Here is a 19,734-nt window from a genome sequence, read left to right as displayed (position 1 = left end):
GGAACTTTACTCTTAGAACTCCATTTATGGAACCATGTCTACATGATTTCTTTCCTCTAGATCATCTTCTTTGCAAAGAAGTTAGAAATGGCTCTATCGAAGGTCAAGTCCGAGAATTCATCCTATTCTAGAACACAGAGGCAATTCACCACAATTTGCCTATCAATCAAAATTAACACTATATCATCATGTAGCACAATTTTCCTTGTCTCCAAGTTTTAATGATGTATGCACTCATAGATTAGCTCTAGGGCTTGGACTATAACTAGGAAGCCAACAACTTCAACTAACTCACATCCTTGGAGTTTGTTAGTGATGGGGTGAATCCAATTAGACTTTACCCTGTTTTGGAAATCCTCTATGTCATAGGAGAGAAGAGAAATGTCTATTAAATTTTGCAAATAAAATTTGATTCTAGTCAATCCATCAAAACTTGCAAACTTGGGTACCATGTTTTAAGAACAAGATTTGAATAGGACTAATGAAAGGAATGACTAATGCAACAATCACTAGCTTTTCAAAAAGCTATGCATGTTAATAGAATAATATTTTAAAGAAAAAGTTGTAGCTCATTCAATTTTTTATGTTTCTATATATGAGAGCCTTGATTCATCCATTGATCTTTAGAGTTGACACCACATGAATGAATTTAAGAAGATACCCATTTGATAGTAAATGCAAGAGTTTGATGGACAACTAGAGGTCTTTTCACAATTTTTTTGAACTCAATGGTAACTTTCTATATCTTCATTACTTAATTTCATGTTTTCCTTTAAGTTTTAGAAAGTTACCATTAGGGTACTCCATGGGAGATTGTCTGCCAATTGAGATTCTGACTATCATTTCTTTTGTATAATAGTTTTATTTGCTTTAGTATCATTCTAAGATATTCTAAATAGAACATGTAGATTCATCCTAATCATTAACTTGATTTTTCTTTGAAATTTGGGAAACTATCCTCATGGGTTGAAAACTTGGCGAGGAGAATATAGTTTTCATTTATCTGGTAATGTTTCCTTTTTAGTTAGATTTTTGACAATCACCCCTCTTAAAATCAGACAAGTCTAAATGAGGGGCAGTGACTTTCTTGAGGACCAATTAACATTCCCTTTCATTCCAAATTGCATTTTTGAAAAATTGACTTCATGGGTTGAAAACCTACCTAGGAGAAGTTAGATTTGAGTTTTTTGTTGAGGAAAATTATTAAGGCCAAAAAAAATCTATACCATACTTGGGAGTCATAATAATAAATGAAAACATTATTTTTCTACATGATGGCTTGTTACTTGCATGTTTTCAATGCATGCACATCATTTAGTGCCCTTCGTGGGAAATTGTCCTCATGGGTAGGAAACCCACCGAGGAGAAGACAATTTTCAAATTTCTACTAGCATCGGTGTTTCAAATAGTAATAAGTCATAAATAGATATAGCATGTAGTTGATCTTTGAATGAGTAAAATGAATCTCCATCGGACTATGCACTAACCTACTTGTAAGATCACTTGACAAAATGAAAAACTGCTTTGCTAAAAATGAGGAGAGGGAGAAAAGGGAAAGTCTGATTGAGATTCACGTAACCTAAATAGGCGTAGACTTAGACTCAAACAAGATTGAAACTACACTCCTTTCAGTAATACACAACATTTTCCAATTAGTTTGGGAACAAAAAGTGGGGCAACAAGCAGGTGATTCATCTTCAACATTGCAAGTCAGTAGACTAGATTGTTTATTTATTCACTGAGGCCTTAAGTGAATCCAAGTTTGTATCTCTTTGACATATTTTGGGCTTAAGATTAGTGACATAACTATCTCATGGTTATCATTCAGGGGGGATTCTTGTGAATTCCAACCATTGTATTTAAAATATAACTTATTGTAAATGGGTACCTAACAAGGCTTTAGGCTGAGACCCATCATATGTAGATTATGGGGGGATATTTAGATAGTTTGTATAGATATTTAGCATATTCATTTTAATTAATTTAGGGGGCATCTCAATGTAAATTAATTAAACTGTAGTTTGGTCAGCATCAACCAAGAAGAATCCAGAAATAGTCATTTTCCATGTTCTAGTCAAAATACCAACTATGATAATTAATACACAACCAAACTTTTCTCTAAAATGGTTTGTACATTTATTACTAATTCAGCTAGAAATAGAATGGCTAAGGCTAGGATATCAACACTCATTTCCTTGAGTATTCTGTTGTGTTATGATTCAGTTTTTCTTCAGAGATGTCTATGCTTACATTAGGTAATGCTTAGATAGTTTGGAGTAGATGATCATAGAGGAGCATGTTTAGCATTAGAATTTGTAGAGATCATGAATCTTGATGTTCTAATCATTCTTGTATTGGTTGATTATGAATCTTGATGTGATAATTTGATGAATCAATAGAGATAGTGTTGTTTTCCTCTCTGCTTGGCCTTGTTGTTTGTTGATTGCTTCCAGTATGTTTACTTTGGAAGGTGTTAAGATGGTTAGGTGTTCCTTTGGCCCTAATTTGTAACCTTCCTATGTTAGGTGGTATTAGTGCATGATGTTCATAATGACTATTTGATACATAGGTCATGTATAAAGGATATAGATATTATGATTTTTCTTATGGATAGAAATTAAGTATAACAATTATCTAATGTATAGTTCACAAACCGGTGATGAAGAAATGTAAATGTAATAAATCTATCATTTAGACTAGTTATTTTATTTTAAAAGGGTAGGAACAAAGATCTATTGAACATATTTTACCCTTTTAAAAAGAGAATACCAACATTCATTTAAATTTGGAAATTATATAAGAAAAATAGCACCTTTGCAAACAACAAAAATAATAATAATGAACTATTTATGACTCTAAACAAAAGTAATAATAATGAAGTATTTAGGACTCTCAAAACATTAGTGTACTTATGTAAGATGAATTAGAAAATGTTAGCGTACTTATTTAAGCTGAATTCAAAAGCCTTTTGAAGTAAAAAGTTAATCATTTAGATAAAACCATTTGGCACCTTCAAAGCCATCCCAAAATTGCCGTGCCATTAGAAATGGCATTCTCTTTATTAAATATCATTGATTTTTCAGAGTAAAGATATATTTGATGATTAGTAAGATTGTGTTTGAGGTTGAGGTAAAGAGCTTGCTAGAGTAAAATGTTCTAAAATGAATGGGACTTCGCTTGAGTGCAATTGATTATTCTTTCTCCAAATCGATCATTCCAACTCTGCAAACGTAAATGAATAACTATTAGATCATTTAAGAGAATTTACAAAGACTTGAAAAAAACAAATCCTAAAATTATCGTTAAAAAGTGTGTAATCAAATAAATGTCAAAAAAAAATATGGGAGACCATTCAAGGAACAGTTAAAGGATGTCTAACCTTAAGAGAGTTCCTTGTATTCAAAATACAGATTTGAAATTCTTAAGGACAACAAGCCCACTGAATGCATAATCTATAAAATCTATGAGCACAACAGTATGTGCTACCAGCTGGACATGAATAATAAGAATTAAACTTTGTTGTAGATTGAATTGGAGATGGAGGGTAAGGGTTGGGTTAAGGAGGAATCAGTCCATTTTTTATTGGATATAATGGTTGTATATAAATCCCACTATTATATATTTCTTTCAATCCTGATATATCCATTTTCACCCCATCTTGGACCCCATGAATTCTTTATAATCCAGTAGTCCTTATCAACTGACCCATAACCCACTAATGTGACACCATGATCCAGATTTGTTCCACAATTACAATCGAACACACCCCGTGTCAATAAAAATTGGTTAAGTAATTGTCTAAAATCAATTCAACATAAGAACATATAAAATTTAATGATAGCCAACATTGCTTCAAATCGATGCGAAAGAAAACATACAGATTTGTAAAATTGGAAGTCCCTCCCAACAGCTTCAATAGCCACAGTGATCGGTTGGTGTGCTACAGTCTTCTGTAATGACTTCTCATCAAGTGTAGGTATATCTTCATAGCCATCGATTGTCACTACATTGGATTTTTCGTGCAACTCATATCACACACATTGAATGTTTATATTTAGTAAAGATCATATTCAAAATATAGAGGTCTATAGAAACTCCATACTTAATTATGAGACCAGCTTGGTGTGTAATGACTTTTCATCATGTCTAGGTACATCTTCATAGGCATCGATTGTTGCCACAAGGGAAATTTCTTCTGCAACTCATACCATACAAATTGAAAGCATATATTTAGTAAACATAATTCTCAAAACTTACATGTCTGTGGAAACTCATTGGTTAGTTCTAAGACACTGACATGATAGCCACAATAACTCTAGACCTCTCCAAAATAGAGAAATGGTTCAAATATGATATTGGAAGAACATTATAAAGACGACACTACCAAAATTGAGCAAATTTCAGACCCAAATGTATCTTTGAGTTTAGATATGACGGCTACTTAACAAAAGTGATAAGAGGTTGATGAGTCTCCTAATTATGGAAGAACATGTGAAAAGAAGGCATGTGGCATCTGGTAAGAATCTGCAATTTGGATGACAGAAATAGAATAGAAGTATTGAATCTTTAGATCCCATTGAATACAATTTTGTTGGAATATTAATTGTGGTTGGTCATTTCTCCTTGGAGCCAAACGCCCACCTACCTCCTTGACGGCTTGCAGAACGATCAAATGAATTTATTGAATGCGGTAGGTGAAATTTTTGAATTTAGAAATGAGGGGGAAAATATTTTGCAAGTATAACAAAAGGAATGATTGGATTCATTTGACCAAGCAGAAGGAGGAGAAGTTCAAGAGCTCAGAAGTTGCAAAGTAGAGAGCAAAGAAAGTGATCAGCAGATCCAGTTTGTTGCAAGGACAGAGGAAGTTCATTTCATGCCTATAGATGCACGTGTTTCTTCTATGATCATTTTGTAAGTTGAATATTTTATTGTCTCATTCGTCCTGTTGAAGCAGTGATTGCTCTAGGCATTATTGTATGCAGCCATTAGAGCTGTAAGTTTAAAGTTTTTAAGTATTGAAGTAGTTCAAGTTTTACCAGTTTAGGGTTTTCTAGTTGAAGCCAAATGCTCCCAGATTTTGTAATAGTTTGAATCTAAGTTGAATAGTAAGCAAGCAGGCATACATGATTCTATTGCTTCTTGTTCATTGTATCTGTGAAGTTTATTGTTGAATATTTCAAGCTTTGGGTCTTTGGTTTTAATGGTGAACATATTCACATCATAAGTTTGCACTCAGTATTGTCTTTGGTAGAAGTTGCAGTTCAAACCGATCTCACTCAGTAACATCTTCTACCGAGCTCCTCCCAGCAGTGGCTACTGACCTCACTCGGTGCTTTCTTCTACCGAGCTCCACCTTCCTATGGTTAGCGAGTTCACTCGGTAATCACACTACCAAGCTCACTCGGTATCCTTTAGCTACCGAGTTGTTTGTCCTTGATTTACTGAGCACACTCGGTAAACTCTCTTGCCACTCAATTTTTTAATTTACTGAGAAAAATTTTGGCACTCGGTAATAGTTGTTGCCGAGTAGATTTTTAGATTTAGGGTTGTTTTTGTGATTGAAATTTTTAATATTTCTCACATTGTATCAGAGATTTGAGGCCCCACATCCAAAGTGAGTTAGGGCATTTTTTTTCTGGGATATTTATCATGGCAGGAGATGCAAGAAAGATATGGCAGCAGCCATTATCATTTAATAGATAGAATTATGATACATGGGCAAAGAAAATGAAAACTATTATGGTTGCAAATGATTTGTGAGAGTTTGTGACAAATGGGTTCAATGATGTAATAGACCCAACTTAGGATGCTACCCTCACAAATGTACAGAAGAATCATTTGAAAGAGTCAAGAAAGAAGGATTCTAAGGCATTAAGTCTTATTGAAGTAGCAATGATAGAGATTATATTCCCAAAGATTGCAGTAGCAAATTATGCAAAGGAAGCTTGGGATATCCTTGAGATGAACTTCAAGGGGACTGATAAAGTCTGTATAGTAAAGCTACAGAATATAAGGAGGGAGTTTGAGAACCTTTAGATGAAGGAAAATGAATTAGTTACAAACTTCAGTTCAAGGACCTCCAATGTGATTAACCAACTGAAGTCAAATGGAGAAGACTATCAAGAGTAGAGGATAGTGGAAAATATATTGAGTTTACCTCATAAATATGATAATTTGGTCATGACCATAGAAGAGGCAAAAGACCTCACTATTTTGACAATGAATGAGTTGATGGGTACACTTCAAACCCATGAGCATAGGATCAATAGATCTACTTCTTCATCTTCCCAAGAGCAAGCATTCAAGGCTAAATCAAATCCAAGAGGAAGGGGGAGAGGAAGAAATGGCTCAGGCAGAAACTCTAGAGGTAGAGGCCGAGGTAATGGAGGACAAAGGAATACTGCAGTAGAAAACTCAGGAAGAGTAGATGGAGCAAGTAGCTCACAAAATACTTTAAGAGGAGGTAAGAAAAAATACAACTCAAATAAGAGTAATGTAGAATGCTACTACTGTCATAAATATGGGCATTATGCAAGTGAATGCTGGAAGAAGCAGAATGATCAATCAGGACAACCAAATGTGGCTGATGTGAATGTGGCAAGTGGAACCAATACCACTGCCTTCATCATGTGTAATGTTGGTGAAGAAGGAAGCCCTGAGGTTTGGTACCTTGACAATGGATGTAGCAACCACATGAGTGGTAATGAAACCTTTGTTTTCATTCATTGACAAGAGTTTCAAATCAAAAATTAAGATGGGTAACAATGGAACCCTACCAGTAGTGGGCAAAGGATCTATTATGGTCCACACCAAGAAAGGTGAGAAAAGGGAAATACAATTTAATGTGTATTTCACCCCTGGTATGAAGCAAAATTTGATGAGCATTGGTTAGCTCATTCAAAATGAATACAAAGTGCTGATGGAGAATGACAGGTGTATTATTCAAGAAAAGGATGGGAGCAAGAACTTACTTGCAGAAGTTCAAATGACAAAGAACAGAATGTTTCCCTTGAGGATAGAGACATGTTTCTCATCTCAAGTTGGTGTTGCACCTCCCACACAATCAGCTCTAAGGATTGTGATTGAAGACCCCTCACGACTATGGCACCTCAGGTATGTTCATCTTGGCTATGCTGATTTAAATTTGTTATCAAATAAAAGAATGGTAGAAGGTTTGCCACGTATAGGAAATTCATGTGACAAGTGTGAGGCTTGTATTTTGGGTAAGCAACATAGGCTTCCCTTTAATTTGGGAAATTCTAGGAGGGCTAGATATCCATTAAAGTTAGTGCATACTGACCTAGTCAATCCTATGCAAGTTACTTCCATTGGGGGGAGTACTTATTTCATGACATTCATTGATGATTTCAGTCATAGGACATGAGAGTATTTCTTAAAGAATAAATCTAAAGCATTTGAAAAATTTGTAGAATTTAAAGCCCAGGCTGAAAGAGAATGTGGACACTATATCAAGGTCCTAAGATCAGATAGAGGAGGGGAGTATACCTCCAATTCTTTTGTAAATTTTTGTAGGAAATATGGCATAAAGAAAGAGCTCACAGCCAGCTATACACCATAGCAAAATGGAGTGGCTGAAAGAAAGAATAGGACCATTGTTCAAATGGCAAGGAGCATGATGAAAGAGAAAGGTCTCCCAACTGAATTTTGGGAAGAGGTTGTGGCAACAATAGTTTACCTAATCAATAGGTTTCCTAAAAAGACAATCCATGATAGAATTCCAATGGAAGCATGGTCATGAAGAAGATGGACAGTTGAACACTTAAGGGTGTTTGGATGTGTTGCATATGCACATGTGCCTACAGAGCAAAGGAAAAAATTGGATGACAAAGGTGTGAAATGCATTTTCATAGGGTACAGCCCAGAATCAAAGGCATATAGATTGTATGACCCATTGAACAACAAGATGATGCTTTCAAGAGATGTGGAATTTTTTAAAAATGATTCTGGGTATGGTTCAATTGATGAGTCACCAGGCAGTTCAAGTAAAGTGCCAATTATAAGTGAAGAGGATGCTAATGAACAGCAAGAAGGAACAGATAGAAGAAAAGGCAAGTAGCCTCAGTTATTACCAAGCTCCTCTAGGCATGACCGAGGGTCAATGCCAAGAAGCAGTAGTGAAGATTCTAATCCCACACTCTCCTCCCTATTACCAAGAAAGACCAAGAGTCTTAGGGAGATATACCAAGATGAAAGGTATGAAGATTATGATGAGAGTGTTAATTTTGCATTATTTTCTAATAGTGATCCAATATATTTTGAAGAAGCTATTAAGGAGAAGAAATGGTGTAAGGCCATGGATGAGGAAATAGATGCTATAGAAAGGAATGAGACAATGGGAGTTAACTGATTTGCCTCCCAAGAAGCAAGTGATTGGAGTGAAATGGGTCTATAAGACCAAATGTAATGATGAAGGCAAGATTGATAGGCATAAGGCAAGGCTAGTAGTCAAGGGCTACAAATAGCAGTATGGAAGAGATTATAATGAGACATATGCCCCTGTTGCAAGAATGGAAACTGTGCATGTTGTCATAGAAATTGTAGCTCAGCACAAGTGGAAGGTATTTCAAATGGATGTGAAGTCTGCCTTCCTAAATGGTGTATTGAAAGAAGAAGTATATGTGTAGCAAGCACCTAGTTATGAAATTATAGGTGAAGAGAACAAAGTATATAGATTGAAGAGAGCTCTTTATGGGCTCAAACAAGCTCCAAGGGCATGGTACAGTAGGATTGACTCATATTTGATGAGCAATGGTGAGCCTACTCTCTACATCAAGGCATCAAATGGAAATGTATTGATTTTTGTCTTGTATGTAGATGATTTAATTTTCACTGAAAATGACAAGGCTCTAATTAGTGAATTCAAAGAGGCCATGAAAAGTGAATTTGAAATGATAGATTTAGGTCTCTTGAAATACTTTCTAGGCATAGAAGTAAAACAAATGCATGATGGCATCTTCATCTCTCAAGAAAAATATACAAGGCAGATCTTGGAGAGATTCAAAATGGAGAATAGTAAAGCAGCCCCCACACCAACATCAATAGGTCTGAAGTTGAGCAAGGAAGACTCTAGCAAGAGAGTGGATCCAACACTATACAAGAGTATGGTTGGAAGTTTAATGTATTTGACTGCAACTCGGCTAGACCTAATGCATGCAGTAAGTCTGATTTCCAAATTTATGGAAACACCGAAGGATTCCCATTGGTAAGCGGGAAAGAGGATCCTAAGGTATGTGAAAGGTACCAAGGGATTTGGGATTTTGTATATTGCAAATGTTGATTTCAAGTTGGTGGGATACACAAATAGTGATTGGGCTGGAAGTTTAGATGATAGGAAGAGCACTTTCGGATACATTTTTCATATGGGATTGGGTGCAATTTCATGGGCATCCAAGAAGCAACCTATTGTTGCTCAATCTACATTAGAGGCTGAATATATAGCAGAAAATGCAATAGCATGTCAGGCTATTTGGTTAAGGAGGATCTTGAAAGATTTGAATGAAAGACAAGAGGATGGAACCACAATTTATTGTGACAACATCTCATCTATTGCATTGTCCAAGAATCTAGTCTTCCATGGGAGAAGCAAACACATAGAGATCATATATCACTTCATCAGAGAGTTGGTGGAGAATGACGATATCAAAATGGAATTTTGTAAGTCTGAGCAGTAGCTAGTAGACATTTTTACCAAGCCATTAGGCATTGGAACTTTTGTACACCTAAGAGAGTGTCTTGGTGTAGTTGATTTGTATCAGAAATGATCCTTGTTTGTTTGGCTCAGGATAAAGGGGGAGTGTTAGAATATTAATTGTGGTTGGGTTGTTTCTCCCTGGAGCCAAACACCCACCTACCTCCCTGACAGCTTGCAGAATGATCAAATAAATTTATTAAATGTGGTAGGTGAAATTTTTTAATTCAAAAATGAGGGGGAAAACGTTTTGCAAGTATAACAAAAGGAATGATTAGATTCATTCGACCAAGCAGAAGGAGAAGAAGTTCAAGAGCTCAAAAGTTGTAGAGCAAAGAGTAGAGAAAGTGATCAACATATCCAATTTTTTGTAGGAACAGAGGAAGTTCATTTCATGCCTATAGATGCACGTGTTTCTTCTCTAATCATTCTATAAGTTGAATGTTTTATTGTTTCATTCGTCCTGTTGAAGCAGTGATTGCTCCAGGCATTATTTTATGCAGCCATTAGACCTGCAAGTTTAAAGTTTCTAAGTATTGAAGTTGTTCAAGTTTTACCAGTTTAGGGTTTTTTGGTTAAAGCCGAATGCTCCCAGATTTTTTAATAGTTTGAGTCTAAGTTGAATAGTAAGCAAGTAGACATACGTGATTCCATTGCTTCTTGTTCATTGTATTTGTGAAGTTTATTGTTGAATATTTCAAGCTTTGGGTCTCTGGTTTTTATGGTGAACATATTCACATCATAAGTTTGCACTCAGTATTGTCTTTGATAGAAGTCACTTGCAGTTCAAACCAATCTCACTCGGTAACATCTTCTACCGAGATCCTCCCAGCAGTGGCTACCGACATCACTAGGTGCTTTCTTCTACCGAGCTCCACCTTTCTATGGTTACCGAGTTCACTCGGTAATCACACTACCGAGCTCACTTGGTATCCTTTGGCTACCAGGTTGTTTGCCCTTCATTTACTGAGCTCACTTAGTAAACTCTCCTATCACTCAGTTTCTTAAGTTACCGAGCAAATTTTTGGCACTCGGTAATAGTTGTTGCCAAGCAGATTTTTAGGTTTAGGGTTGTTTTTGTGATTGAAATTTTTAATATTTCTCACAAATTTGCATCCTTTTGATCTATAAAAGTAAAACTCAATTAAAATAAGAAGTCTCTTGCATCAATTTTTGTGGAAGAAGCATATTATTTTGTTTCTATTGACAACTCTAGATGACTTGTATAGCATTTGCCCGATGCTTAACCCAAAATTTAAACAAAACTTAGCAATTAATGGTTATGATTTTGGCCAAAAGGCTTGCTTTTGGTTCTAAAGGGTTCCTTTTAACTTTTTGACTTATGAAGAAAACAATAACAATTCAGGGATTGATTTCCAAATGGGTAATTTGTTCTGAGTTAAGAAAATCTCAAACTATGGAAAATGAACATTAAGTTGAAGAAAATGAAATCTCCAACTGAAACATCATGTATTAAAAGGGAGTAGTGAATAAGTGTACCTATTGCATGCTACAGGAAAAATGAACATTAAGTTGAAGAAAATGAAATCTCCAACTGAAACGTTATGTATTAAAAGGGAGTAGTGAATATGTGTACCCGTTGCATGCTATAAGCACCATCTAGAGCCTTGTAAGGATAAATTGAAATGCAGAATCCATGAATCCACCATTGCACCCATGGTTGGCCCTAATATGATAGTCTACAACCTCTTGTTCAGAAAAATATATTAAATTCACCGTCGCAATCTAATTAACTCTTTCAACAACTGCAACTCTAGAGAAAGCCCAACAATTTACTATAAAACATAGAAAAATGTAGGTCATCAGTATATACTATTGTAGAAATATTTAATGCAGTAGGTTGTTTGTGCCTGGAGCCAAATGTCCACCTACCACCCCAAAGATGTTAGAAAGTTTGAATGCATGGTAGGTGAGTTTGAATTTGAAAAGAGGGGGAAAACATTTTGAAGAGAGACGAAAGGGAATGTTTTAGATTCATTCAATTAGATCAAAGAGTTGTAGAAGAGAAGAGCAATGAAGGAAGTTGATCAACAGATCAAGTCAGAGGTTAGAAGATAGACGGAAGTTTGTTCTCGTGTCTGCACTTGTACATGTTTCCTCTTGTTATTTTGTAAGTTCGTTGTTTCTTTTTGGATTTTTCCTATGAAGTAGTAATTGCTTCAGGCATTGTTGTATGCAACCATTAGAGCTGCAAGTTTAAAGTTTTAGGTTTTATTATTTTGAAGATTTTAGGATTTTCTAGTTGAAGTCGAATGCTCCTAGATTTTGTAATAGTTTTATCATATTTGAATAACAAGCAAGCAAGCAAACAAACAAACATATCTTGTTTTTGTCACTCTTCTTCTATTCATCATTGGATGTTATTTTTGTGTTTGTAAAGTTTATATTTGAAAGCTTCATACTTCAGCTCTCTAGTTTTAATGGTGGAAAATTTTAGGTTGTAAGTTTAGTTTACAATCCACTCTGTTTGGTTTTTACCAAGTCCCTTTTTGTTTTCTTTCACTGAGTTCTCTATGTAGTTATCACCTAGTTCACTTGACATCCTCTTTTTCCGAGCACCACTTTGTTGTGGCTACTGAGCTCACTTGACATACACTATTACTGAGTTGCCTTGAGTACTAAGTTCACTCAGTTTCCTCTTGTGTCAAGCTTACTTGGCACCCACTACCTGTCACTCGACATCCATTGGTGCTAGGAAAAACTATCAGTCGACATTGATTCTTATCAAGCAAATTTTTTTCAGGGTTGTGATTTTAATTTTCACATAGTATCAAAGCTTTGTGGCCCCACATCCATAGTGGGTTAGGAAAGATATTTGTTTTTCTAAGATATTTGACATGGTAAGAGATGTAGGAAAGATATGGCAGCAACCACCATCCTTTAATAGAAAAAATTATGATACATGGGCAAAGAAAATGAAAACCATAATGGTTTCAAATAATTTGTGGGAGTTTGTGATTAATGGGTTCAATGATGTGACAGACCCAACTCAGTATGCTACCCTTACCCACAATCAAAAGACTCAGTTGAAGGAGTCAAGGAGAAAGGGTATAAAGGCATTAAGTCTAATTGATACAACAATGACAGAGACAGTCTTTCCCAAGATTGCAATAGTAAATTGTGCAAAGAAAACATGGGATATTCTTGAGATGAACTTCAAGGAGACTAATAAGGTTAGAGTAGTAAAGCTACGGATGATTAGAAGAGAGTTTGAGAACCTTTAGATGAGGGACAATGAACCTATTGCAGAGTTCAACTAATGAATTTCCACTTTGATAAACTAGCTCAAATCAAATGGAGAAGATGATGATGAGTAGAGAATAGTAGAGAAGATATTGAGGAATTTACCTTAGAAATATGACAACATTGTGATGACTATAGATTAAGAAAAGGACCTCACCACATTGACCATGGATGAGTTAACAAGAACTCTTCAAACTCATGAGCACCAGATAAATAGATTAGCAACAAATTCCCAATAACAGTCTTTCAAGTCTCAAGAAAATTCAAGAGGTAGGGGGAGAGAAATAAATTTCTCTGGTAGAGGCTCAAGAAGTAGACGTCATGGAAGGAATAGTCAAAGGAATGCTAGTGCAAAAAGATCAGGAAGAACAAACAACCAAAAGGAAGCAAACACCTCTCAAAACAATTCTAGAGGAGGTAAAAAGAATTACAAATCCAACAAGAGCAATGATGAATGTTACTACTATCATAAGTATGGGCATTATGCAAATGAATGCTAGAATAAATAGGGTTATGATTCAATGTAGAATGCTAATGTGGCTGATGTGAATATGGGAAATGAAAATAATCACACAACCTTCATCATGTGTAACATTGGTGAAGAAGACAACCTTGAGGTATGGTACCTAGACAACGGTTGTAGCAAGCACATGAGTGGTAATGGAAATTTATTCTCTTTCATTGATAAAACTTTTAAGTCTAAAATTAAGATGGGAAATAATGGAACCATTCCCATAGAAGGTAAAGGATCTATCATGGTCTACACCAAGAAAGGTGAGAAGGAGGTGATATAGAATGTTTATTTTTCCTCCTCATTCAAAATGGACGCAAGGTGTTGATTGAAAATGACAAGTGTGACATTCATGAGAAGGATGGGAGTAATAGATTACTTGCAGTAGTCCAAATCACAAAGAACCAGATGTTCTCATTAAGGATAGAGACATGTTTCTCTTCTCAAGTGAGTGCTACACCTTTCAAACATGCATGTAGAATAGTACATTAGCAATCAGCTCTTAGGAGCATGATAGAAGACCCCTCCAAGATTTGGCATCTCAAGTATGGACATCTTGGATTTGCTGGTTTAACTTTGTTGTCGAAGAAAAGAATGGTAGATGGTTTGCCAAGCATAGTAGATTCATATGACATGAACCTTGCATTTTGGGTAAGCAACATAGGCTTTCCTTTATTTGTGGAAATTCTAGAAGGGCTAGAGCACCATTAGAATTGGTGCATTTTGATTTGGTAGGTGCTATGCAAACTACTTCTATTGGGGGGAGTACTTATTTTATGACATTCATAGATGATTTTAGTCATAGGACATGAATGTATTTTTTGAAGAAAAAATCTAAAAAATTTGATAAATTTGTTGAATTTAAAGCCCTGATTGAACAAGAATGTGGACACTATGTTAGGGTCCTTGGATCAGATAGAGGAGGGGAGTATGGTATAAGAAAAGAGCATACAACCAGTTATAATCCACAACAAAATGGAGTGGTTGAGAGGAAAAATAAGACCATTATTGAAATGACAAGAAGCATGATGAAAGAAAAAAGACTCCCAACTGAATATTGGAGAGAAGCTATAGCAACAACAATATATTTGATCAATAGGTACCCTACAAAATCAATTTGTGACAAGATACCTCTTGAGGCTTGGTCAAGAAATAGATGAATAGTTGAACATTTGAGAGTGTTTGGATGTGTAGCATATGCACATGTTCCTAAGGAACAAAGAAAAAAGATAGATAACAAAGGTGTGAAGTGCATCTTCATAGGGTACAACTCAAAACAAAAAGCCTATAGACTATATGATCCAATTGATAAGTGTTGTTTAGTGTGGAACCTGATCAGTCCCCAAGTGGGAGATTGTTAGATTGTGGTGACTGATCAGGAAAGTACTCTACATACTTCATAAATACTGACATGGTAGCCGACATATTATGGCCGACATATGGCCGACATGTTATAACCCTAAAGTGGTTTAATACTTGGATAAAAGGGTTTAGGGTTGGGTATTTTTCATTATGTTGTGATGCAAAATCGCTTCTTGTGGTGATTTTGAGCTATAAGGGATTACAGATTGTAATCAGGTTGTAATCACTGGATTGTAATAAGATTGGACTTGTTGTTTTGGTGGACGTAGCCCAGGAATTGGGTGAACCATGTTAAATCTTAGTGCCTTGTGTTCATTTCTGTGTGATCTATTATTTTCTGTTATTGGTTATATTTGCATGTAGTTTTATTTCTGTCCATGGTTTATCCTAACAATAAGAAGATAATCATTTCAAAAGACATGGAGTTTCTTGAGAATCAATCATAGGATGGCTCAGTAGATGAATCCTCAAGAACTTCGAGTAAAGTGCCTACTATTGAAGAGGAAGAAGATGAAATTGGTGATCAACAAGAAGATGGAACAACAAACATGGATTGCAAACAAAGGCAAAAAGGGAAGTAGCCCTTAACATGTTGAGAAATAGCTTCATGCACATCAAGACAATGCTGAGCTAGTATGCAAAACAATAGCAGTAGCAATGCTAAAAATTCAAATCCCACTCTTGCATCCCTATTGCCAAGAAATACTAAGAGTCTAAGGGAGGTATACCAAGAAGAAAGGTATGATGAATATTAAGATGAGAGTGTAAATTTTGCATTATTTTTTCATAGTGATCCAATTTATTTTGAAGAAGTTGTAAATGAAGAGAAATGGTGTAATGCTATGGATGAGGGGATAGATGCTATTGAAAGAAATGAGACATGGGAGTTAATTACTGTGCCTGCCAAGAAACAAGTAATTGGAGTGAAATGGGTTTACAAGACCAAGTGCAATGCTAAAGAAAAAATAGATAGGCTTAAGGCACGTTTAGTGGTCAAGGGGTACAAGCAACAATATGACAAAAATTATGATGAGACATATGCCCCAGTTGCAAGAATGGAAACCATGTGTGCTGTCATAGCAATTGCAGCCCAACATAAATGGAAGGTATATCAAATGGATGTGAAGTTTGCCTTCTTAAATGGTGTATTGAAAGAAGAAGTTTATGTGGAGCAGCCACCTAGTTATGAAGTTGCAGGTGAAGAACATAAAGTGTATAGATTGAAGAGAGCTCTATATGGGCTCAAGCAAGCTCCATGAGCATGGAACAACATGATTGACTCATATTTGATGAGAAATAGCTTTAGCAAAAGAAATGGTGGGCCCACACTTTACATCAAGGCAGAAAATGGTAATGTGTTGATTGTTTTCTTGTATGTAGATGACTCAATCTTCACTAGAAATGACAATTTTCTAATTGGTGAGTTCAAAGAGGCTGTGAAAAAAATGTATTTGAAATGACAAACCTAGGTCTCTTGAAGTACTTTCTAGGCATAGAAGTAAAACAAATGCATGATGGCATCTTCATCTTTCAAGAAAAATATGCAAGACATATCTTAGAGAGATTCAAAATGAAAAATAGTAAAGCAGCCCCAACACAAATAGCAGTAGGTCTAAAGTTGAGCAAAGAAGATTGCAGCAAAAGTGTGAATCCAACACTAGACAAGAACATGGTTGGAAGTATGATATCTTTGGCTATAACTCAGCTAGAGATAATGCATGTAGTAAGTTTGATTTCTAGATTTATGGAAACACCAAAGGATTCCCATTGGCAAGCAGAAAAGAGGGTCCTAAGGTATGTGAATAGTACCAAGGGATTTGAGATTTTTTATACTATAGTAAATGATTTCAAGTTGCTTGGTTACACAACTAGTGATTGGGCTGGAAGTCTAGACAATAGGAAGAACACTTCTAGATACATATTCAATATGGGATTGGGTGCCATTTCATGGGCATCCAAGAAGCAACCTATTGTTTCTTAATCAACAGTAGTGGCTGAATACATAGTAGTGAATGCAACAACATGTCAAGCTATTTGGTTAAGGAGGATCTTGATAGATTTGAATGAAAGGTAGGAGGATGGAACCACAATTTATTGTGACATCTCTTCAATTGCATTATCCAAGAATCCATTCTTCTATGGGAGAAGCAAGCACATAGATATTAGATATCACTTCATCAAAGAGTTGGTGGAGAATGGGGATATCAAAATAAAATGTTGCAAGTCTGAGCAGCAACTGGCAGACATTTTTACTAAGCCTTGGAACATTTGTGCACCTAAGAGAGATTATTGATGTAGTTGATTTGGATTAGGAGTGATCCTTTTTTGGTTTAGCTTAGGACAAAGGAGGAGTGTAGAAATAATTGATATACCAGGTTGTTTGCCCCTTGAGCTGAATGTCCACCTACCACCCTGACAATGTCAGAAACTTTGAATGCATGGTAGGTGAGATTGAATTTTAAAAGATGGGGAAAGCATTTTGAAGAGAGACAAAAAGGAATGTTTCAGATTAATTCGATTAGATGAGAGAGTTGCAGAAGAGCATTTTTTATTGGATATAATGGTTGTATATAAATATGACATTTTTCATATGAATATTGTATATTTCTTTCAATCCTAATATATCCATTTTCACCGCATCCTAGATCCCATGAATTCTTTATAATCTAGTAGTCCTTATCAACTAACCCATAACTCACTAATGTGACACCATGATCCAAATTTTTTCCACAATTGTCATTGAACACACCCTGTGTCAATAAAAATTGGCTAAATAATTGTCCAAAAATTAATTCAACATAAGAACATATAAAATTTAATTACAACCAACATTGCTTTGAATTGAAGCAAAATAAAACATATATATTTGTAAAATTGGAAGTCCCTCCCAACAACTTCAATAGCCATAGTGATCAATTGGTGTGCCGCAGTCTTCTATAATGACTTCTCATCAAGTGTAGGTACATCTTTATAGCCATTGATTGCCACTACATTGGATTTTTCTTGCAACTCATATTGCACACATTTAATGTTTATATTTAGTAAAGATGGTACTCAAACTATAGAGGTCTATAGAAACTCCATACTTAATTGTGAGACCAGCCTAGTGTGTAATGACTTTTCATCATGTCTAGGTACATCTTCATAGGCATCGATTGTTACCACAAGTGAAATTTCTTCTACAACTCATACCATACAAATTGAAAGCATTTATTTAGTAAACATAATTCTCAAAATTGAGATGTTTGTGGAAACTCATTGGTTATTTCTAAGACACTAACATGATAGCCACAATAACTCCAAACCTTTCCAAAATAGAGAAATGGTTCAAATATGACATTGGAAAAGTATTATAAAGAGACTACCATAATTGAGCAAAATTCAAAGCCAAACATATCTTTGAGTTTAGATATGATGGCTACTTAACAAAAGTGATAAGAGGTTGATGGGTCTCCTAATTATGGAAGAACAAGTGAAAAGAAGGCATGAGGCATACGGTGAGAATCTATAATTTGGAGGATAGAAATAACATAGAAGTATTGAATCTTTAGATCCCATTGAACATAATTTGCATCCTTTTGATCTATAAAAGTAAAACTTAATTAAAATAAGAAGTCTCTTACATCAATTTTCATGGAAGAAGCATATTGTTTTGTTTCTATTAATAACTCTAGATGGCTTGTATAGAATTTGCCTCAATGCTTAACACAAACTTTAAACAAAACTTAGCAATTAATGGTTATGACATTGGCCAAAAGGCTTGTTTTTGGTTCTAAAGGGTTCCTTTTAGCTTTTTGACTTGTGAAGAAAACAATAACAATTCAGGGAATGATTTCCAAATGGATAATTTGTTCTGAGTTAAGAAAATCTCAAACTATGGAAAATGAACATTAAGTTGAAGAAAACAAAATCTCCAACTAAAACATTATGTATTAAAAGGGAATAGTGAATAAGTGTACCCATAGCATGCTATAGGCACCATCTAAATCCTTGTAAGGATAATCTACCTCACTATCAATACCACCATCTAGAGCCTTGTAAGAATAAATTGAAATGCAAAATCCATGAATCCACCATTACACCCATGGTTGGCCCTGATATCACAATCTACAAGCTCTTGTTCAGATAAAGATATTAAATTCCCTGTGGCAATCTGATTAACTCCTTTAATAGCTGCAATTGTGGAGAAAGTCCAACTACTTAATATAAAACATAGAAAAATGTAAGTCATTAGTATATACTATTGTAGAAATATTTAATGTAGCAGGTTGTTTTCCCTTAGAGCCAAACATCCACCTACGATGCTGACAATGTCAGAAAATTTGAATGCATGATAGGTGACTTTGAATTTGAAAGAGGGGGAAAACACTTTGAAGAGAGACAAGATGGAATATTTCAGATTCATTCAATTAGATCAAGGAGTTAAGGAGAATTCAGAGGTCAAAAGATAGAAGGAAGTTTGTTCTCATGTTTGCAGTTGCACATGTTTCCTCTTGTCATTCTGTAAGTTCTGATACTTAGTTTTTGGATTAGATTGCGTAAAGATTTTTTCCATCAATGTTTCAAATCACATTACATTTCAAATCACACTACATTATTTTACATCTCTTGCTCTCTAATCTTGATAATGGATCACATAGTGTTATTTGAAATGTTGATGGAAAAAATCTTTACACAATCTAATCTAGAAACTAAGTATCATAACTATTATGGATTGTGGAAATCTGATCACTTTAATAATTCTGTAAGTTCATTTTTTTTTGGGATTTGTCTTGTGAAGCATTTTTGTATGTAGCCATTAGAGCTGCAAGTTTAAAGTTTTAGGTTTTATCAGTTTGAAAATTTTAGGGGAATTTTAGGGTTTTCTGATCGAAGTTGAATATTT

General features: G+C 35.1%; 1 pseudogene; it reads right to left on the bottom strand.

The window, feature by feature from the left end:
* Window positions 1–3,614: 3,614 nt before the first annotated feature.
* On the bottom strand, window positions 3,615–19,080 carry LOC149561245 (cysteine proteinase RD21A-like; annotated as a pseudogene).
* Between the last annotated feature and the right edge of the window lie 654 nt (window positions 19,081–19,734).

This window comes from Cupressus sempervirens, chromosome 4 (assembly GCF_028749045.1).
Source record: "Cupressus sempervirens isolate cs-2001-9-10 chromosome 4, ASM2874904v1, whole genome shotgun sequence".
Classification (NCBI taxonomy): domain Eukaryota; kingdom Viridiplantae; phylum Streptophyta; class Pinopsida; order Cupressales; family Cupressaceae; genus Cupressus; species Cupressus sempervirens.
This window is presented reverse-complemented; position numbering and strand designations above follow the sequence as displayed.